The sequence below is a fragment of the Chiloscyllium plagiosum genome, unplaced genomic scaffold, assembly GCF_037043375.1.
Source record: "Chiloscyllium plagiosum isolate Xiang-an unplaced genomic scaffold, Cpla_swu_hap1 HiC_scaffold_1, whole genome shotgun sequence".
In the NCBI taxonomy this organism is placed as follows: Eukaryota; Metazoa; Chordata; class Chondrichthyes; order Orectolobiformes; family Hemiscylliidae; genus Chiloscyllium; species Chiloscyllium plagiosum.
Genome location: NW_028270139.1, coordinates 11,211,383 through 11,235,601, shown reverse-complemented (window position 1 = coordinate 11,235,601; position 24,219 = coordinate 11,211,383). Strand labels below are relative to the sequence as shown.

The following is a 24,219-nucleotide window of genomic DNA, read 5'->3' as shown; positions in this document are numbered from 1 at the left end:
AGCAGCTCACCACAACCTTCTCAATGTCATGTAAGAATGGACAACAAATGCTTGCCCAGGCAGTAGTTCCCAATGAATTAAGAATGGAAACAATAGACCCTCTGTCCTGTCCTGACTTTGTCCTGCCATGCTTGACCCACTCCCCATCTGTCCATGCCTTACCCAGCCTGTACCTGACCCCAAACTCACTTGTCCTGGCCTGGCGAAATGCTGTTAGACCTGGTCCCCACCTTCCTGTCCCAGCCTGATCCTTCAGGACACGTTGGTCTGTTTGAAGGGAGGAAACCACACAGTAACCAACAGACAGCCCTTTCTGTTGCCTGTCCAAATCTGTCTGAAATTGGATGGGGACAGGAGAGATATCAGACAACCCACCTGCAGTTGGGCATATTGATGCCCTTAAGTAGCCAATAATTAGCCTCATCCTGTTGGTACTTTACCAATGACGGGAAACGCCCAATCCTTGTGGGAGGTGTAGCAACTATGTCTGCCCAGCATGATGCTGGGTGATGCATTCCCCCTCAAGGTCACTTTTCCCTCCACTATCATTGTCCTGGCCCCACTGTGGACACAACACTGGATTTACTTTGGCTCTTTGACGTGGGCAGATCATCTCCATTGGCCACCAACTCCTGAAGCCATAACATCTGTCCAAGATAGGGGTGGAAGACCCACCTACTCCCACTATGAAATTGGTGCAGGGTAGGGCAGCCAACAGGATTGCAGTGGATCCTCTGCCAATCATCAATTTATTAGCTGAGAGGAGTGTGAACCGTGGCACCCCGTAAAATTCAGCCCATAATCTTGCTGTACCCATCACTTAGAACCATTTAAGAGTTGAGAACAAATACAAAAAAAATCACTGATCTGAAAGAGAAAAAAGAATCATCTTGTCCAAGTAAAAAGAATTATATCTAACATCAGCAAAAACTGTAAAATATTTAAATGCATGACATACAATTTGTATCCCCTGAATTTCAATTATTCTTGTTTCCCAGGCATCCAACGAAAGTAATGAATTATTCCTCTTGGGATGCGTCACTTATCACAACCTCAAAGTCAACGCAATTTATACTCCATCACAAAGACAGCAACTCAAATTTTGTCTTCTTTATTTCACAACAGCTGTGACTGGTAAAAACAGTCAGAGGAACTCACAAAAAACGAAATGAAGATTATTCAGACTCATTTGATTTTGGACCTGAACCAGCTGCTGTTGAGAGGGGGAGGGAGGGAAGAGAAGAGAAGGACAATGAGAAGGAAAGAAAGGAGATTTTTCCAAACTGTGTCAGCCAGATACAAATACCAAGACTCAAATCTAGGTATATATTCAAAACCACATCGACCTGTTTCTGTAATGCATCGAGTATTCTTGATCCCCACCTATTTCCAAAAATAAGGTCTCTCTGCGGTCCAGATTCTGAAGCAGAAAATTGTTTCAAAATAATTTGAAGAGAATGGGGGCAGAATTGTGCTGCGCTTCTGGCATTCCTCTGCTGTAACTTGGGCACCTGGGAGGACCGTGGAAGGATTCCGTACACCTTGGAAATGGAAAGACCTTACCTATCCCTTACAACTTTCCTGACATAAATTTGACTGGCTGGATTCCCAAATTTGAAGTTGCTCAGACTCTGCTTGTCAAAAGCCTACCGTGAGACCGAAATACTCAGTGGAGTGAAAAATAAACATATAGGTGCACCACACAGAAGATTTGAGTCGGGACTGTTGGGATATTTTTCAATTTTATTTATTACCAAGAAAGGGCGAGATTGCGCAACCATTTCTGATTTTGGTCAGGCTTCTGGAAGAAGTGGCAAATGGTATCAGCAATCCACACAAAATGGTGTGCTGACCATTAACCCTATAAAATCTGATGAGATGAGTATTAGAGAGTACTAACATGCATGATCTGTTGTAACTGCGGGGATCGCAACCAGGGAATGCTCAGTGTCTATTTTGTCACTTTTTAGCAAAATGCTACAGAAATCTTAGTTTCTCTACAACTCAACTCAAGCTTTTGTTGTTTATTTTTGCGTATTGCATGACTTACACAAAAATCCAACAATTTCAGAATCAATGCACAAGACCCAAGATGTTAACTATTGGCCGTTCATCGTTAATGAACAAAAATGTAACCTTTATGGAAATTAGTTCAGTCTTTATCCCCCTAATTTTCTTCTGTAGCAAGAAGTTTGTGTTAAGGCCACAATGTTTACTCAGATTTTGCTTCCCTTTTATCTGCACAGCAGAACCATTTTGCTCTAAATTCTATCCAGTGATTATTCTTTTAGCAGTTATATATTCATTTTGCATTTTTGTCAAATAACATTTACACTGTTGCAAATTACCATTATGCTGAGTCCTGTGCTATGTGGAACACTCTCCAGAACATTTTAAACCTTTAACGTGGAGAGTTCCTAACTGGAACACGTTTAACGTTTTCACAGAAAGGACTTCAGAAGTCTGGAATTCCCTCCCTCAACAGAAAGTGGATGCTTTTAAACAGATATTTTAAATTTTATCTTCATTAAGGGCATTAGCAAAGCTAGAGAAACAGATGTGAGGTGCAGGTTAGCCACAATCTCCTTGAATGGGACAGCTGGCTTGAAGGTCTGATTGATCTATTCTTGTTTATGTGTTCCTAAAACTATCTGATCTCAAAGAAAACATATTGCATACACTTCACACTCCCTTGGTCCTGTGGGCTAAAGTTCAACTATTGCCGGACTTATCGGAATACCTTATACAACCCTGGTTTCTCTTAGATATTATCTCACTGGCATATTCCTTGTTCATAGCTTAGATGTGGCCAGACTTCATTGCAATCTCCTGATAGCACTGGTTATGTCCAGTAAAGCGAATGGTTTGGTCGATTTTCTACATTAAATAAAACATTAGGCTATTACATTTGCTGACTACTTGGGAAGTTGGAAGTGAGGGGTGTCCTATTATCAGCAGAGATCCATGTTTCAGTACAGCCTCTCAAAATTTACCAGGTCAGAGCTGACATAAACACACTACAAATAATAGAAAGCACAAGTTGAGAATTCTGGAGCACTGGACACCTAAGGGAGTGTCACTTGCAGAAATTTCATAACCTCCACCGGGAGAAGTCTACTGTCACACACATTTACCACTGCACCCAAGCATGGCAGTGTGGCCATGAATGCTTTAGCGCAGCCTGTTGCTGGAACTGATTCTGCCTAGTTGGGTCCACTGAGATATTATAGCCATTCTAAATTAGAATGTATTGTCAGCAATATTAACGCGCAACTGATTCACACACACACATATAAATGTTGCACTGTCTATTATTAAACCTCCACTAAAATGGCAGGCCAGAAGAATTTCAAGAGAATGTGTATCATTATCAACAGTAGGTTCTATCTGAATCACTCCAAGTCATGTTGAAGCTGTATTTGTAAGATTGCGACACTGCTGACTGCTGCTGAACCAACTTACAATGCCATTTGGTCTCTGTTGTGAAAGTCTCAAGCAGTTAAACTGTAGAAGGAATTAGATTTTTTTTAAAGATTACTTACAGTGTGGAAACAGGCCCTTCAACCCAACCGGTCCACACCAACCCTCCAAAGAGCAACCCACCCAGACCCATTCCCCTGCACCTAACGCTACAGGTAATTTAGCATGGCCAATTCACCTAACCTACACATCTTTGAAGAGTGGGAGGAAACCCACACAGACACTGGGAGAATGTGCAAACTCCACACAGACAGTGGCCCGAGGCAGGAATTGAACCCGTGTCTCTGGCACTGTGAGGCAACAGAGCTAACCACTGAGCCACCATGCCGTCCTGATCCCATTAATCCTCAGGACAACTTCCTTACAATTACTCTATTTAGCAGGCTCCTGTCAAATTGACTGAATGTATCTCCTCAATTATGGTATTTTTCTTGGTTGCTATAGTTTTGGTTTCGGCGTCAAAGGAATGATGTAAAACTATACAGATTAAAAAACAACAGTGACAATCCATTTCAAAATATTTCCTTTTTTGCATCCTGCATTGTTTTTAACCAATAACGAAATCCCAGAACAAAAGCTCAAACATCATGAAACTGAAAAACTGAAACATTCCCCAAAAATCAAACAGTGCTTCAAAATCCTATTCGAAATTATGAATAGCCGAAACATCACACAGTGAGTGCTAGTATTAGACGGGAAGACAGGCAGTACCTTCCGTCAGAAAGTGTGGAATTGGTCACCTGAGTTTCAGCACAGTGATTTCTGGACTGTCTTTTAGTGTGTTGTGCCCATTTTCAGCAACATCCAAGACACACTGGTGTACACAAATCGAATAAGGACCGACATTCATATTGCAAAACGCATCTCTCAAAATAATCCCAAAGCACAGAATGCAAAGGGTTGCTTGGAATGTACTCATGTTACATAGCAAACATGTGTCACGGTGGCTCAGTGGTTAGCACTGCTGCCTCGCAGCATCAGGGACCTGGGTTCAAATTCTGCCTCAGGCAAATGTCTGTGTGGAGTTTGCACATTCTCCCCGTGTCTGTGTGGGTTTCCTCCGGGTGCTCCAGTTTCCTCCCACAATCCAAAGATGTGCAGGTCAGATGAATTGGCCATGCTAAATTGCCCAAAGTGTTTGGTGTATTAATCTGGGTAAATATGAGGAATGGGTCTGGGTGAGGTACTGTACGGAGGGTCGGTGTGGACTTGTTGGGTTAAAGGGGCCATTTCTATACTGTAGGGAATCTAGTCTAATCAAATGCAACAGTGATCCACACATAAAAATGTATTGCTGAAAAGAAGAGATATCAGCAATACTCAAGTTTGATGTAACCAAATAACTGTAAATAAAATTAAATGAAAAACGAATTAATGTATCTTTGATGGTATTGGTTGCAGCAGGAATATTCGGAAACATATCAAGAGTACTTTTCTACAAACAGTGGGATCAGATCACATGAACTTTGCCAGAACAAACACCATTTCACCTGACAATGCAGCATTCCCTTAGTATAGCACTAAAATGTCAGCCTAGATAATGGGCTCAAGTTTGCGATAAAAACGGTGGTGCGATTAAATGCACACACCCTTGTTTTGGAGACATTTGAAAAGCACCTTCTGTCCACTATACATTTGCAGGGGAAAAATCTCAAAATTGGGAAATTGCTGTTTGGCAAGTTCTGCTGATAACAAGCCTTGTTACCTGATTCAACACTCAAATGTATTGAACAGTGTGAGGTTGCTGTACTTACCTTACATATATGAATGAAACTCATGCGAAAAAGTGAGAATTTGTTATGGGTGAGAATCTCCATTACAGCCAAAACCCTTCTGCAAGTTAAAGGCTTGAGGCTTGTTCTTTCAGAATTCAATATTCTAACAGACACTTCCAGTTCAGATACTATTCTACTTATTAACAATTCTTGCATCTGATAGGTCAATGAGACATATCATTGTTTACCCTGAGCAGACCAATGCCTGGTATGGGATGTTGAACTACGCCTGCTGGTGGTACTGCTAGTGTGACATAGCCAAGTGCAAAGGCAGTGAACAGTGAGTGGTGACACCAGCCTCAAAGTCCAGTCAAACATGCTCAAACCATGGAGTGCATTCTGAAACCATAACCTTCCATCCTGGAGACAAGAGAAAAACAACTAGACTCATTTGAGACTTATTAGTGCCTCTGTTCTTTCAAACAATTTGAATCATGATGAAAATATTTATTTGGTAACAAAACCATCAACCTATTTCCAAAGAATGCAAATCAATTAGAGACTGTCAGCTATGATGGCGATGCTCGGATATTTCAAGGATGACGAAACATGGGGTTTTAAAATTTGCTCTTTGTCCTTTTCTTTGATTTTAATGTCTTCAGTTTGGGGGGGTTTAACTGTGAGAAGTATCTTAGGCTAATGTTGGAATATATTTGCATATTTCTGATGTTGATAATCTAAAGATCAGTCTGCAATTCAAGCATTTTATTGTGTTCAATCTCCATCTAGACAATAATGGAAATATTTTTTGAACAACACATCTATTTATGATCCTTTGCAAAAGTGCAGAGATCAATTTTGCCTGATAGTTAGTAAGATTATACTGTGTTCTCATAATCCATAATACCTACCCAATTGTAATTTCTTTATTTGGTTTGTAAATGAAAATTCACAGTAAATCAACAGAAAAAGGGAATAAAATAATTCTAATATTTCCTCATTTGCTTAAAGCTCCCTATCCAAATGAACTGAACGGAACCAAATATTACTGTGACTATTGGTATTTAAATTAAGGTACCAATTTTCACGCATATTCTTAAAATGTCATATATATTAGCAATATTGAAGACACTATAGTGTCATTACAAATTGCAGTACACATAATATTCAAGTAAGTAACTTTATTAATTCATAATAGCACCATTAACAGAACTAAAGTAAGACTAATGTGTTGAAGATTTTTTATACTAACAATATTATAAACAAAATCCTACCAGCATCTTCAATGGAGAAGTACAAAATATCACTTTGTTGTATTGTCATCTTCATGCAAAACATTTAAGGTCTGCACGTCATCAATATCAGCCGTGAACATGGAATTTACAGATAATGAATTATTTGATTGGTATATTACAAAATGAACATTTTCATTACCACTCTAAATGCATCAAGCCCCGGCTTACATTTTTCATTCTACACTTGCAAATGCAGATGAGCCATTTAGCTGATCTTTGGTTTCATTGACAAAATAACAAATTCAATACAAGCTCAGATTAATTAGTAACAATTTGCATTTTTCTTATGACTATATTTTTGACAAACTTTTAAACTATTACACGGAGAGAGAAAAGGATCATTGACAACACTTCAAGTATAAAAAGCAATAGTGGAATAAATATCATAACATAAATATCACTTCCAGATGTTAACATTCAAAATGTTAACTCTTTCTCTCCGCAGATGCTACCAGACCTCCTGAGTTTGTCCAACCCATTTCCGATGTCCAGAAATATTTTGCTTTTATTGTACACATCATAACTGTCACCTTCAGAATAAACAAGAAAGAGTGCAGAACGTTTCATTTGTTTGTCAATATAGGATTAATTTTCTTGTTAAAGCAAGACTTCTAAAAGTGTGCACGAATGCTACTTCAAGCTGAAATGACATCAGAAATGCTATGACAATTCTCAAAAATAAACTTGGTGCAAATTCACATGCTTTGACCTAGTTGATTTTTCATTTGTTTTCAGCATTGGGCGTATCCTGAAATAATCAAATATCTGTACGGAATTGTGACAAATTAATTGGTTTAATTACTTGATAAAAGAGGGAGGTAAAAAAATTCCAAACTTTAAATGGTTTCTTCACGCATGGAAAGTAACCTTTGTTCTCTTAAACCAGTCTCAGAGTGCAAAGTCAGATTCCAATCTTCTATTTTTGTGGCAAGATTTTTCAAAAGCGATTCGACTAATGCCAGCTTTTCAGCAGGCCATAGGAACCAATCGACAGTTTTCCTGTTTGTGTAACTGGAGCAAGATTCAGCTTTACATAACGTTGAGATCTGGCCACAATTCTCTTAAGATCTCAATCACTTTGCTTGGCTTCCCGAGAATCAAAGAACAAAGAAGGGAAAAAAAGGTAACACAATGACAAAAATAATCCGGGTTGGCATGATCTGCATTTGAGCCATAAATTCAGAGGCTTGAGAGAACAGACAGATTTTCACCCGGGCTGGAGAAAGTAATGTTTTGCCTGGTAATGAAATGTTGGGTTGATCAGTGAAATATTGAATGGGATAGTCAAAGTATCACATCCCCAAAAGCAAAATAAAGTAAGTGTACCTTCATTTTTAAAAAAAATATTCATGGGTAGTGGGCACAACTGGTGAGACCAGCATTTATTGCCCATCCCCAAATGGTCTGAAGAAACTGGTGATGAGCTGCCTTGTGTATTTGTTGCACTGCATTGTGTTTGTATCACTGCTGAAATATTTGAGGAGAAAGTGAGGTCTGCAGATGCTGGAGATCAGAGATGGAAATGTGTTGCTGGAAAAGCGCAGCAGGTCAGGCAGCATCTAGGGAACAGGAGAATCGACGTTTCGGGCATTAGCCCTTCTTCAGGAATGAGGAAAGTGTGTCCAGCAGGCTAAGATAAAAGATAGGGAGGAGGGACTTGGGGGAGGGGCGTCGGAAATGTGATAGGTGGAAAGAGGTCAAGGTGAGGGTGATAGGTCAGACTGGGGTGGGGGCGGAGAGGTCGGGAAGAAGATTGCAGGTTAGGAATTTGATGGATTTGACTGAGACAGGCTGGGGGGAGGGGAAATGAGGAAACTGGTGAAATCCGAGTTCATCCCTTGTGGTTGGAGGGTTCCTAGCCGGAAGATGAGGCGTTCTTCCTCCAACCGTCGTTTCGCTGTGGTCTGACGATGGAGGAGTCCAAAGACCTGCATATCCTTGGTGGAGTGGGAGGGGGAATTGAAATGTTGAGCTACAGGGTGGTTGGGTTGGTTGGTCCGGGTGTCCCAGAGGTGTTCTCTGAAACGCTCCGCAAGTAGGCGGCCTGTCTCCCCAAAATAGAGGAGGCCACATCGGGTGCAAAGGATGCAATAGATGATATGTGTGGAGGTACAGGTGAATCTGTGGCGGATATGGAAGTTTCCTTTGGGGCCTTGGAGGGAGGTGAGGGGGGAGGTGTGGGCGCAAGTCTTTTACCTCCTGCGGTTGCAGGGGAAGGTGCCGGGAGTGGAGGTTGGGTTGGTGGGGGTTGTGGATCTGACGAGGGAGTCACGGAGGGAGTGGTCTTTACGGAATGCTGATAGGGGAGGGGAGGGAAATATATCCTTGGTGGTGGGGTCCGTTTGGAGGTGGCGGAAATGGCGGCGGATGATGCGCTGTACATGGAGGTTAGTGGGGTGGTAGGTGAGGACCAGTGGGGTTCTGTCCTGGTGGCGGTTGGAGGGGCGGGGTTCAAGGGCGGAGGATCGGGAAGTGGAAGAGATGCGGTGGAGGGCATCGTCGACCACGTCGTGGGGGAAATTGTGGTCCTTGAACATTTCAATTCCCCCTCCCACTCCACCAAGGATATGCAGGTCTTTGGACTCCTCCATCGTCAGACCACAGCGAAACGACGGTTGGAGGAAGAACGCCTCATCTTCCGGCTAGGAACCCTCCAACCACAAGGGATGAACTCGGATTTCACCAGTTTCCTCATTTCCCCTCCCCCCAGCCTGTCTCAGTCAAATCCATCAAATTCAGCACCGCCTTCCTAACCTGCATCTTCTTCCCGACCTCTCTGCCCCCACCCCAGTCTGACCTATCACCCTCACCTTGACCTCTTTCCACCTATCACATTTCCGACGCCCCTCCCCCAAGTCCCTCCTCCCTATCTTTTATCTTAGCCTGCTGGACCAACTTTCCTCATTCCTGAAGAAGGGCTAATGCCCGAAACGTCGATTCTCCTGTTCCTAGATGCTGCCTGACCTGCTGCGCTTTTCCAGCAACACATTTCCATCACTGCTGAAATAATTTACCTGCTTATTCACTCAATTTCTTACAGATCAAATGAGTGAAAGTGCTCATCTGATGACAAATGACAATCCCTGGGTGTTACAGATCAATGGTTACGTATTTCTTGCTTTAAAGGCCTACCATCAGTACCCCCACCTCAATCATAAAACAGGGGTTGAATTTTACCAACGTTATGAGTTGGGAGACTTGAAGCCTGTTAGAATGGTGTCAGGAAGGTGTCAGCAGGGACGCACAGTCATCTTAATCAAAAACACTTTGACACAATGTTAATTTGTCGAACTGACATCAGAGTTCAGTTTCAGAGATGAAACGTTTTATGTATGTTTGAACTGTACTGAATCAATCCAACTTTCTACTAATCACTAAAATAACATTTTAAAGTTTTTGGAATGCCTCGGATTAATTTGAAATCTTAACTACTTCTGGACAAAAACAAAGAAATGCAACGCACATAATACAAAAGGACGCAGAAACAAATGCCATCACATGAAATTTGACACACCCTGGCAATTGTGCTTCAGGATTCCAAAATTAAACATCACTGACAATATTTCAATAAATTATACACAGTTGTGCTGAAATATAGAGTACTGCATGTCAAGATGGCAAATGGAGTCATAATGTAGAATGGCAAAGCCTCTCAGGTTGGCTGAGGTCCTGACAGCATACTGGTGTGAATAAATTTAAGATGATTAAATTAATGTTTATTATATAGAATAAGACCACAGACTTTAGGAGCTACTCAGAAATGAAAACAGTCATCATGGAATGAGGGAATGAATGAATGAAAGGGAGTAAACAATGGAGTTTGAAAGTGTTTTGATTTAAGTTCTGTACAAACACCCTTCAAGAGGAGAATTATTCCCTTTACTTCCACAATAGGTTACAATTTAGATCAAAAGACTTTCTGCTTAGTGTGTGGCAAAAAATGATCAATGGCCCATCTTTCTTTCAAGTGTATGAGAAGTGCAGGCCATCCAGCTAATTCCTTAATACATTTGCACCATGTAAGTGCTGTGGCTTGTCCACTGGACTGTGTGCATTGTCATCCAACCTTAATGTCACCCCAGTTAAGAGATCCAGGGCAGGAATCTATAACATCAGTGAACCATGTTATTGCAATTTTGTCTGCGGTGTCAGCAACAGATGTATTTATGAGCAGTCACTACAAGGGGATCTTTGACCTCCCAGACCTATCCCACACTAAATATCCTTTTTCTTCAATGGTCATCTCCTACTCATTGACTTCTGATGGGCTACTTCACCACCATTACACTCAAACCTGCAGCGGAGAATCAATACCAGCAGCAAAATACAGCTGTGTTTTCATCTCTCTATTAATGTGATCTCTTATTAATTCAAAATTATCATTTGGCTCCATAACTCCTATTACAGATGAAATGTAAAAATAAAAGAAAGGGAAACTCACTGAGGTGCATTTTAATCCAGTCCACCTGAAACTAATATTCAAAAGAAAATGATTTGATCATTCTTACCCTGCAGGCTATGAGAGCTTGCTGAGCACAATTTGGCTGCCAGGTTTTATCATAAAATCCCTATTGTGTGAGAGCAGGCCATTCAACCTTTGAGTGCACACTGACCCTCTGAAGAGCATCCAACCCAGACCCACCCCCACTACCCCATCCCTGTAACCCTGCATTTCCCATGGCTAATCCACCTAGCCTGCACATCCCTGAACAGTCTGGATAATTAAGCATGACCAATCCATCTAATTTGCACACCCTTGCACTGTGGGAAGAAATCGGAACACCCAGAGGAAACCCACACAGACATGGGGAGAATGTGCAAACTCCAGAAAAATAGGAGTAGGAATCAATCCAGGTCCATGGCATAGTGAAGCAATAGTGCTGAGCACTGAGCTGCCCTTATTCTACTCCAAAAGAATGACTATAATTCAGTGACTATATTTCATTGGCAATTGAGAGCTAACATTTGGATAGGCAGTTCATACTTGGTAGTTCATATGCCCATCCTTCTGCATTCCATTCTTTTCTTGGTGGAGGAGATGATATCTTGAAATCTCTCAAGGATTAAGAATGAATCATCCATTGATCATGATCGTCAATTTTGTGAGTGATGGAAAAACAATACAGACCACTACAATTCTTACTGATTTTCTCCTTTAATTTTTTTTTTCTTATCTTCGGACTCTACATCATTGACTCATTTGACTGAAGCCATCATAGTGCGGTCTGGGCCACAGGCTTCTCTGCAGTTGCTGTTGTCAATGTTCCCAAAGAAATGAGATGAAACCTCGATGGTATTCATATTGTCCTGCCCATTGCTTCTTGCCTTCCTTTCCCCTCATTAAATTTGTACTCCGTCAGTGAGCAAGACTGCCACAAGGTCTTGGTTGACATGTCTTGTTCCTGGGCAAACAGTTAGAGCAACCCAGTAGGTTATGCCGAGGAATGAGACATGTCAACCAAGATCTTGCAGCAGTCTTGCCCACTGATGGAGTACAAATTTGAGTAATGAATTAAGGCTGCAAATCCAAAAAATAAATCTATTAAACCAATTCAAATGTCATACAACAACAGCAATAACAAACAGTTACTTCGGGTGTTGTAAAGCCATGACCATAGATTTGAATTAAATTGAATTTTTTGTCACGTGTACCGAGACACAGTGAAAAGCTTTATTTTGCAAGCAATACAGGCAGATCACAGAGTTAAGTAGCATAGATAAGTAAATAATAGGTAAACAGCAGCAAAAACAAAAACACAGGTATATCTGAATATTAAGAGTTTGTGAGTCCATTCGGTATTCTAACAACAGTAGGGTAGAAACTGTTTCAAAACCGGCTGGTGGGTGTGTTCAGGCTTCTGTACCTTCTTCCCGATGGTAGAAGTTGTAGAAAAACATTGCCAGGGTGGGATGGATCTTTGAGAATGCTGGCGGCCTTTCCTTGACAGTGGGCCTGGTAGATGAATTCTATAGATGGGAGGTTAGCCTTTGTGATTGTCCGGGCCGAGTTCACCACTCTCTGTAACCGTCTCCGATCTTGAATGGTACAGTTGCCATACCAGGTAGTGATACATCCAGACAGAACGCTCTCGATGGCATACCTATAAAAGTTGGTAAGGGTATTCACCATCATGCCCAATTTCCTCAGCTGCCTGAGGAAGAAGAGACATTGTTGTACCTTTGTAACCAGTGCGTCCACATGAAGAGTCCAAGAAAGCTTGTTGTGGATGACCACTCCCAGGAGTTTGATATTCTCCACTTGTTCCACCTCTGTGCTGTTAATGTGTAAGGGAGCATAAGTAACATCCCACCGAAAGTCAATAGTGAGTTCCTTCGTTTTGCAGGCACTGAGAGCTAGGTTGTTCTCAGTGCACCATTTTTCCAGGTCTTCAACCTCCTGTCTGTAAGTCTGTTTCATCACCATCTGAGATTTGACCAACTATGGTGGTGTCATCAGCGAGACTAAGGTGGACTAAGTAAACACAAAGTTCTACAGCATATATCAGCAAAGGTCCTGTCCCTCTTTGCCGATAACCAAGTCACCTTATTCCAAAGCACTCTTATCAAAATTAGTTAAATCAAGGATTGGGCTTAAATCCACACCTTCATTAACATGCAGGATACCAACTTGCATTACCACAGCATTGGGCTTCATAAAACTGTTTATTCCAAAATTATTGAAGGGGAAACACTGAATGTACTGTACTTAAACTTCCAGAAGACGTTTCTTAAAGTGCCACAGGAAAGGGTTTTGCTGAAAGTAAAACTCTTGGTGGAGGAGATGATATCTTGACATGCAAAGAAGATTGGGAAGTCAACAGGAAACAGAGCAGGCATAAATGGCTAGCAAGGTACCATCAGAGTTGGGGCCTCAACATTTTACAACTTATATAAATGATGTGGATGAAGGATCCACTGCAATGGCTGATACAGTTAGGACATCGAACAGCACAGGAACGGACCCTTAGGGCCACAATGCTGTGCTGAACATGACCTCAAATTAAACTAATTGCTTCTACTTGCCGGTGATCCATATGCCTCTATTCTTACATATTCATGTACTTATCTAAAAACCCCTTAAAAACCCTGAATGCATCTGCCTCCACCGCCACTCCTGACAGCACGCTCCAGCCTCCTCCCATTCTGTGTAAAAATATTGCCCCTCACATCTCCTTTGGACTTTCCCTCTCTCATCTTAAATGCATGCCTCCTGATATTTGATATTTCAACTCTGGGAAAAAGATTCTGACCATCCACCCTATCTATGCATCTCATAATTTTATAGACTTCTATCAAGTCTCCCCTCAGCCTTCACTGCTCCAGAGACAACAACCCAACTTGTTTCTCGCAAAAAGATACATGGCAAAGTAAGATGTGAATATGACATAAGGACACTATAGGTAGATAGGCAAGAGTGAGGACTACAGTTGCTGGAAATCAGGGCTTAGATTAGAGTGGTGCTGGAAAAGTCTAGCAGGTCAGGCAGCATCCGAGGAGCAGGAAAATCAACATTTTGGGCAAAAGCCCTTCATTCCTGATGAAGGGCTTTTGCCCGAAACGTCGATTTTCCTGTTCCTCGGATGCTGCCTGACCCACTGTGCTTTTCCATCACTACTCTAATCTAAACACTATAGATGGATATACATGGGTTAAGTGAGTTAACAAAGACTGAACAAATGGTGTGCAATGTGGGATAATGTGAAATTTACTATTTTGGCTGAAAGAATATAAAAGCAGCATATTATCTAAATGGTGAGATTGCAAAGCTCTGAAATGCAGAGGAATCTGAGTATCCTAGTATGTGAATTGTAGAAAGCTTGTAGAGGTACAGTAAGAAATCGAACAGGAAAAACTCAATGTTGATTAGGAAGGGAATTGTATACAAAAGTAGGACTTTGTTTCCTTTATAAAATGCATTGGTGAGACCTCATCTCAAATATTGTGTCCAGCATCTGTCTCCTTTCTATAATGAAATATGCAAGTATCTTATAAACAGTTCAGAAAAGTGCCACTCGAGTAATAACTGGATTGTCAGGTCATCTTTGAAGGAAAGTTTGAACAGGCGGGTTTTTTAAAGATGTGTTTACAAGAGTAAGAGGTGACTTGATTAAAACATAAAAGATCCTGGAAAGATAGGAAAGATATTCCTTCTTGTTGATGAGTCCAGAACGCTGTTCACAATGTGGTCTTCTCTACATTGGGGAAATAAAGCAAGAACTGGGTGACCACTTCGCAGAAAACCTATATTCTGTCCTGAGCTTCCAGTTGCCTGTTGTTTCAACACACTAGTTTGTTCCCTGGCCAACCTCTGTCTTTTTTTTTTGCTGCAGTGCTCCACTAAAGCACAGCGCAAGCTGGAAGAACGGCACTCAGAAACTCTACAGCCTTCTGGACTCAATATCAAGTTCAACAATTTTAACTACTTTCTCCCATGTCCTTACTCCAAAACCCCGCACAACAGGCCTTACTGTAACATGATCACACCACCCATTGTTAGCCACTAATAGTCCTCAACTGTAGCCATTCGTCCCCCCAGGCTGATGGTTATCCACTCCTTTGTTTCTCCTTCTCTCTCTTTGGACTCTATCTCCATCCATCATTTACCCCTCACCTCTCCCCCCACCCTATCTTCTGCATCAAAATTAAAGTTTTGAAGAAGGGTCTCTGGACCTGAAATGTTAACTCTGATTTCTCTTCAAAGATGCTGCCAGACCTGCTGAGATTTTCCATCAGTTTCTGTTTCTGCTCCAGAGCATTGGGTCATGGTTTAAAAATAAATGGCCTCACGCATAGTACAGATGAGGAGAACTTTTTTCTTCTGGAATGTTCTGTCTCTTTGGAACTCCCTTGAAAATATTGGAAGCACTGTCTTCAAATATGTTTAAGCGAGGGGAAGAAAGATTCTTGATAAACAAGGTTGAGAAAAGTTATTGGGGTTTGTGGAAATGGGGATTAATAGATCAACAATGATCTTGTTGATGGAGGAGCGCGCTGGAAGGGCAGAATGGCCTACCCCTGTTCCTAACTCATATGTTTACTTTGCGTTGAGTGAAAGAAATGCTTTGTTACTCTGTTAGAGAGGTCTGACTAATTCACTAATGTAAAAGTCACTGATTGGTCTTCAGGAGGTCAGTTTAGAGTTAGCAACTTTTTTTTAAAGATATTCTTTCTTTACTCAAGTATTCAGGCTTCTTTAATGGCAGGGAAGAGGGAATCGAAACAGGAGGGGCTGTGATTTTTCGGGTCAATTCCAATGAGTGCTTCACCCTTCCCACCCCCTGCCCTAGCCTGACAGTGAAGCTATAGTAATCTTTCAACTTGGAACCAGTTAAAATGTTATGGCATCCCTTTGAAAGTGGGAACTCCTATTTGCCTCATCATCCTGTGGAGTCCTGCTGGTTACACTTGGGGGTCAGTTGCAGATAGATAAATACACACATACTTTAAATTGGTCTCCTGTCTGATTTCCAATGGTTAGGGAGGGTTAGGATGGAACAGGATTAGACAGGAATTAAAAAAAGGCAGAGAACAATCTCGCAGTTCAATGCTAATGAATAGACCGCTACAATGTACGAAAATAATTACTGTATATGCTTGTGTAGAAGTCAAATTTTTTAGGCTATTTTTTAAGGTTTGATTTATGAGGTCGAATATTACATGGATACTACTTGTGAGGGGCTGAAATTCATGCGACAGTCTAAAATACCGTAGCATTAGCAGAAACACCATTGATCTCTAAATGAATAAAGAGAAAAATCACAATGAATTACAGTATTCCTTGAGTGCTACAGGAGAACTGAGCTCTGCTGAGCTGCACACAAAGGAGGACGTCACCTGACTCTGACCTGATGCGTCTTTAACTTGTGCGCCAAATTGGTGTGAATTGTACATTAAGGCAATAATAGCGTGAAAAAGGATTCATTTCCTCATTGTAACATTGATGTACAGGATAATAGCTTGATTCACAAATGTTGATCTGTTATCTGTGAAGAACTAGGGTTGACTTTTATACAAGATATATGGCAAATTCCAAATTTTTTCACCAAAAATAGGGGTCTTTTACATGAGATCAACATTTACTTGAGTATATATGGTATTCTTATTGTTGGGTTGGCAAAATTAGAGATTAGTCTGCACGCAAAAAGCTTCAGAGCTTTCAATAGGCAGATCTAGAAAACAGAAGGGCTTTTGCCTGAAACGTCGATTTTATAGCTCCTCGGATGCTACCTGAGCTGCTGTGCTCTTCCAGCACCACTAATCCAAAATCTGGTTTCCAGCATCTGCAGTCATTGTTTTTACCTCGATCTAGAAAACAGATTAATATTGAAATATACCAGAAACTACTAATATGCCCCTATGAATATAATAACAATTAAAACTGCTTATCATCAATTACTCTTCACATTTGTGCTAATCGGAGGGAAAATATATTTTAGAGGTACGAATCACGGCAACACAATGATTTGTATTTAACTGAATATCATGAAAATTGTTATATATAACAAAAGTGAATACTTCACTGACTGATGTGTTCTGGGACGCCCTGAAGATGTAATCACCCTAAGGCATTTTATCATGTACTTGATGAGAAATAACATTGGCAGGATTGATGTACCTACTATGGCTGGTATTACATATGTCAACCCTCATTTTCATATGCATTCCAGTATCTTCAGAGGGATTTTAAATCAGCTTAGTCAGATGTGGAGAAATGGGCAATAGACAATGGGCGCAGGAGTAGGCCATTCGGCCCTTCGAGCCAGCACCACCAATCATTATGATCATGGCCTATCATCCACAATCAGTATCCTGTTCCTGCCTTATCCCCTTAACCCTTGATTCCACAATCTTTAACAGCTCTATCTATTTCTTTCTTGAAAGTAACCAGAGACCTGGCCTCCACAGCCTTCTGGGGCAGAGCATTCCATACACCCACCCCTCTCTGGGTGAAGAAGTTTCTCCTCAACTCTGTTCTAAACGGCCTACCCCTTATTTTTAAACTGTATCCTCTGGTTCTGGACTCACCTATCAGCGGAAACGTGCTTCCTGCCTCCAGAGTGTCCAATTGTTTAATAATTTAATGACTGCTCGGTCTGTCATTTTATGACAAGCCAAGGAATCCTCCTGATAATTTTTTTGGTTTCTTCCAGTGAAGAGAGTACATAAAATACAGGAGTATTTTATACTTGTTAGCCACTGTCAGCCACCACCAATGATCACATAAGCTTTAATGTTATTAGATCATGAATCAGATCCCCTCTCATCCTTCTAAACTCAAGTGTATAGAAGCCCAGTCGCTCCAAGCTTTCAACATATGATAGTCCTGCCATTCTGTGAATTAAACACGTGAACCTATGCTGCACTTCCCCAATAGCCAGAATGTCCTTCCTCAAATTTGGAGACTAAAACTGCGCACAATGTTCCAGGTGCAGTCTCGCCAGGATCCTGTACAGCTGCAGAAGGACCTCTTTGCTTCTATACTCAATTCTTCTTGTTATGAAGGCCAGCATGCTATTAGCGTTCTTCACTGCCTGCTGTACCTGCATGCTTACTTTCATTGACTGCTGTACAAGAACACCTAGACCTCGTTGTACTTCCCCTTTACCTAACTTGTCTCCATTTAGGTAGTAATCTGCCTTCCTGTTCTTGCCACCAAAGTGGGTAACTACACATTTATCCATATTAAACTACAGTCTGATTACAAATGCTTGATTTTTGAATTAAATGTATGTTACCTCAAATATGTAAAGGAATTATTTTTTGAAAAAGTAAAACTTAATTTGCATTGGTTCATGGAAGGTTTGAAGCTTACAATTTTACAAATGAAAACCCATTTTGCAGACGGGTCACTGGATTCAAAGCATTAACTTTGCTTTCTCTCTCCAGATGCTACCTGATCTGCTAAATTTTTCCAGTAACATCTGATTTTGCCTTTGATCATTTTGAAAGCTTGAAGCCTAATTTCAAGTCCAACCTGGATCCACCTACACCCAAAGTAGATATTCGGACCCATTATGTTTTTCCTTTGAAGACTGAGAAGATACATAGTTAGACACTGCTCGGTCTGTCATTTTATGACAAGCCAAGGAATCCTTCTGATAACTTTTTTTGGTTTCTTCCTCTTGCTGTAGGTAGATTGTTCCAGTGAAAAGAGTACATAAAATACAGGAGTTCCAAGGGGGCCAATTATACTTGTTAGCCACTGTCAGCCACCACCAATGATCACATAAGTGTTAATGTTATTGGATCATGAATGGTTGCAGAATCTGAATACATTTGGATCCTGTCAGACAGTTTCTGAGCTGGTTTGCATTCTAATAGTCTCCATGACTGATAGCTGATCCCAAACAGGCAGCACTGCTTTTTTTGAAGTGGCATCCAATGAAGAAGCAACAAAAAGGAATGATAAGGGCAGAGGGGTAGATGTGATCTATTTGGACTTCATGTAAGGTATTCGACAAGGTTCCTCATGGGAGGCTGGTTAGCAAGGTTAGATCTCATGGAATACAAGGAGAACTAGCCATTTGGGTACAGAACTGGCTCAAAGGTAGAAGACAGAGGGTGGTGATGGAGGGTTGTTTTTCAGACTGGAGGCCTGTGACCAGTGGAGTGCCACAAGGATCGGTGCTGGGTCCACTACTTTTCATCATTTATATAAATGATTTGGATGTGAACATAAGAGGTACAGTTAGTAAGATTGCAGATGACACCAAAATTGGAGGTATAGAGGACGGCAAAGAAGATTACCTCGGATTACAACAGGATCTTGACCAGATGGGCCAATGGGCTGAGGAGTGGCAGATAGAGTTTAATTTAGATGAATGTGAGGTGCTGCATTTTGGAAAAGCAAATCTTAGCAAGACTTATACACTTAATGGTAAGGTCCTAGGGAATGTTGCTGAACAAAGAGACCTTGGAGTGCAGGTTCATAGCTCCTTGAAAGTAGAGTCGCAGGTAGATAGGATACGCCTTCTTCACTATCCTATCTACCTGCGACTCTACTTTCAAGGAGCTATGAACCTGCACTCCAAGGTCTCTTTGTTCATTAGAGTTGATTAGAGTTGAGTTTAGAGTTGGGAGGTCATGTTACTGCTGTACAGGACATGGAACTTTTGAAATATTGTGTGCAATTCTGGTCTCCTTTCTATTGGAAGGATGTTGTGAAACATGAAAGGGTTCAGAAAAGATTTACAAGGATGCTGCCAGAGTTGGAGGATTTGAGCTATAGGGCAAGGCTGGATAATCTGGGGCTGTTTTTCCTGGAGCGTCGGAGGCTGAGGGGTGACCTTATAGAGGTTTATAATGTCTTGGGGAGGGACATGGATAGGATAAATAGACAAGGTCTTTTCCTTGGGGTGGAGCAGTCCAGAACTAGAGGGCATAGGTTCAGGGTGAAAGGGAACACCTTTTTCATGTATGGAATGAGCTGCCAGAGGAAGTGGTGGAGGCTGGTACAATTGCAACATTTAAAAGGCATCTGGATGGGCATATGAATAGGAAGGGTTTGGAGGGATATGGGCCAGATGTTGGCAAATGGGACTAGATTAGGTTAGGATATCTGGTCGGCATGGACGAGTTGGACCGAAGGGTCTGTTTCTGTGCTGTACAGCTCTATGACTCTACAAATCCCTTTGAAGCAGATTTGCATTACTGAAAATTGGTTGGGCTCTGTTGGAATGCCACCTTATTGTTTCATTTTCACTCTCCCTAGGTCAAGATACCTTTTTTCACACTGAGTCATTTGACCTTTTGATGGTAATAGTTATCTCCATTCAAATATAAACATAGGTAATGCTTTATTTGATTGAAACTTAATAATATTACAACAGCATGCACACAATAGTGTAGAAGTTGTGGTTTTCTTTGAAGTACCCAGGCTTTTGACTGAATGTTTCAATTTTTAGAAGTTCCTCAATAAGTCAGTTCCTGCACTTTGGGGCTTCACAATAAATCAAACTCTAGTGATCTAGGTTTGTTGATGTGCAATTTCTCAGCCAAAAAGTGATTCATTGCTATTGTCTGAGAAAGTAACATGTCGGTAGAATTTTACAACACCAATGTGCACATGCACGCAAACACACACACACGCGCGCGTGCACACACACACACAAACACACTCACACACACACACACCTCCACCCGTCAGTGGGCTAGTAGGCAGTGGGGTTTTAAAGCCGAATGACATGGCCTCCAGTGTGAAAAACCACCCTCTGTCTTCTACCTTTGAGCCAGTTCTGTATCCAAATAGCTAGTTCCCCCCGTACCCCATGAGATCTTCCCTTGCTAATCAATCTCCCATGAGGAACCTTTTTGAATGCCCTACTGAACTCCATACAGATAACGTCCATCGCTCTGCCCTCATCAAACAACATGACACATTGTTTCTGTCTCCAGCTGGTTATTCACCAGTAGTATGGTCGTGGTAGGTGACCCCTCAAATCATAATCATAATTCCCAACCCCCTCAGCAGGTCATAAAAAAATACAGGAAAAGAATGCCAGCAATTAGGGTGAAATCATCGAAAGGTGAAAGGGATGGAGCGAGGAATGCAAAATGTTAAGGGCGAAAGACTATTCATATTTTTTATAAAACCATGAGAGTGTCTATTGGTCATCCTATGGTCAAAGAGGGGTACATGCACCTTCTTGAGCTTTCTTCTTGCTCTCATGAGATGATGTTTTGACAAATATGTCAAGTGGGTTAGCAATTCTCAGAGTTTCCGGAACAAATACATTTGCTACGTTGTCCCCATTTTCCCCAACCTTGGCATAACTCCAACTCTTTGTTGAATTTTGAACTTGGCAATGTCCCAGAACTGTACTGAGTGCAGGCTGAGAGTTGGTGCTGTAGAGTTAATGCCCAAGATGATTGAGGAGTTTGCGAGAGGTGCGGTGGTAAAACTCTCCCCGTGTAGTCTGCGTTGTCAGTCGACTTGAGTGGGTCGACTACAGCAGGTGCCACAACCTTGAAATTAAGGTCGTGTCCACACTCTCAGCCTGCACTCAGGATACAGTGGTACAGTTACGGGACATTGTCAGACAGGCAAGGCGACAAAACTAAACCACGTACATGCAAGCCAAGAACAAGAAACTGGGGAACCTTGGCATCACCTCCAGCAGTAGCCAAGCCCACCCCGGCACCACAATGGAAAACATTATCACTGCGGGGAAGTCGATCATCAACTTATCGGACCACATCCTTCAACCGGAAGGCATTGAAGTTCTTAGCAGGGGTCTCAATTTCTGCCCCATCACCAAAATGGACCCCATGGTTCTTGCAGCAGACACGGAAGAATTCATCAGATGAGTGAGACTCCGGGAATAGTTTCAAATTGCTAGCAGTGATCCCAATGAGCCCACCGAGGAACCAGATCAGTCATCACAGGGATCCGTAGAGATCCAAAGAAGGAGTCAATTTGGACCCCACCAGAGGGCCGCTGCCCTAGGCTTGACATGTATGCTCAAACCGTCAGGAAATATATAAATGCCAGGTTCATCAGCTGCACCCACGAAGTAGAGCAGAACATCATAAGATCACAACACAACACCATCCATGTTCTCAAAACCAATCACAACATAGTCATCAAACCAGCAGATAAAGGAGGAGCCATCGTCATTCAGAATAGAAGATTACTACGAGGAAGTGTACCGACAACTGAACAAGCAGGAACACTACAGGCAACGACCAGCTAATCCAACCAAAGAGCATGCCTATGAATTAAACACATTGATCAGGACTTTGGATCCAGTCCTTCAGAGTTCCCTATGCGCCCTTATCCCGCGTACTTCTCACGTAGGCGACTTCTACTGCCTTCCGAAGGTACACAAAGCTAACACACCAAGATGTCCCATTGTGACGGACAATGGGACCCTGAGTGAGAATCTCTCTGGCTATGTCGAAGGCATCTTGAAACCCATTGTACAGGGGGCCCAGCTTCTGTCACGACACTGCAGATTTCTTACATGAACTCAGCATCCATGGACCAGCCGAACCGGGAACATTCCTCGTCACAATGGATGTTTCCGCACTCTACACCAGCATCCCCCACAATGATGGCATCGCTGCAACAGCCTCAGTACTCAACACCAACAACTGCCAATCTCCGAGCACTGTGCTATAACTCATCCGCTTTATCTATGACCATAATGTTTTCACCCTTGACAACAACTTCTCCATATGAACAGCCATGTTGAACAACTTTGCACCCCAATATTCCAACATCTTTATGCACAGGTTCAAACAAGACTTCTCTACACAGGACTTCCAACCAACACTATACACCAGGTACTTAGATGACATTGTCTTCCTTTGGACCCATGGAGAGGAGTCACTGAAACAACTACACAGTGATATCAACAAGTTTCATCCCACCATCAAACTCACCATGGAGTACTCTCTACCATCTGTCTCATTCTTGGACACATGCATCATCAAAGGTAGGCACCTCAGTACCTCACTTTACCGCAAACCCACGGATAACCTCACGATGCCACACTTCTCCAGCTTCCACCCTAAACATATTAAAACAGTCATCCCCTATGGACAAGCCCTACACACACACAGGATCTGTTCAGATGAGGAGGAATGTGACGGGCACCTGGAGGTACTCAACGATGCCCTCTTAAAAACGGGGTACAATGCTCAACCCATCGACCGCCAGTTTTGATGTGTGAGAAACCATAATGATCTCCTCAGGAGACAGGCATGAGCTACAACTGACAGGGTACCCTTCGTTGTCCAGTACGTCCCAGGAGCTGAAAAACTACGCCATGTTCTTCGTGACATGCAACACATTATCAATGAGGATGAGCACCTCACCAATTCCTTCCCCACATCTCCACTGCTTGCCTTTAAACAACCGGCAGACCTCAAATTGCCCGGATTTTAGGTCAGCACCATACAACCCTGTCACGGTAGACGCTGTAAGACGTGTCAGAATGTCGACACGGATACCACCATGACATGTGGGGACACCTCCCACCATGTACGTGGCAGGTACTCATGTGACTCAACCAATGTTGTCTATCTCATACGCTATAGGCAAGGATGCTCTGAGGCATGGTACATTGATGAGATCAAGCAGAGGCTACGGTTTGATGAATGAGCACCGCACAACAATCACTGGACAAGAGCTTTCCTTCCCAGTCGGAGAACACTTCAGTGGCCCGGGACATTTGACCTCGGACCTTCAGGTGACCGTCTTCCAAGGCAGACTTTGCGACAGGCAACAACACAAAGTGGCCGAGCAGAGGCTGATAACCAAGTTCGGTACCCATAGGGAGGGCCTCAACCAGGACCCTGGGTTCATGTCACACTACAGGTGACCCCATTGCACTCTACAGACACACACACACACACACACACACAGAAACGGACGGACGGACACACACACACACACACACACACACACACACACTGACTCACACACACAAGCAGATGCACATACAGAGACATTCCTACACACACACACACTCCTACAGACACATACACTCATGAAGACCCTCTCATATGCTCACACATACACCCCCACACTCTCACATGCACCCTCTCACAGACTTATATCTCTTCATACTCACACTCACACATATACACACACTCTCTCACACTGATAACCCCCTTCGGCACTCCCCCATACACCCACATGCACACATATACATATGAATTTGTTCTTGCAGAATTACATTTTACTTTGCTCAAAAACTGCATGAATCCATGTAAGGTTCTGTAAA

The 24,219-nt window shown here is 42.2% G+C and overlaps 1 long non-coding RNA gene across 2 annotated transcripts in view; it reads left to right on the top strand.

The window, feature by feature from the left end:
- LOC148152071 (uncharacterized) overlaps positions 1-23,642 on the top strand; it is a 79,888-nt gene extending 56,246 nt beyond the window's left edge. Inside the window, exon 3 of one of the 2 annotated variants that reach the window (XR_015757148.1) lies at positions 23,531-23,642. This is a non-coding gene — a long non-coding RNA (uncharacterized LOC148152071). Of the gene's footprint in view, positions 1-6,935; positions 7,165-23,530 lie in introns of those variants that run through there. The other variant, XR_015757145.1, reaches the window with a different exon arrangement.
- The last annotated feature ends 577 nt before the right edge of the window (positions 23,643-24,219 follow it).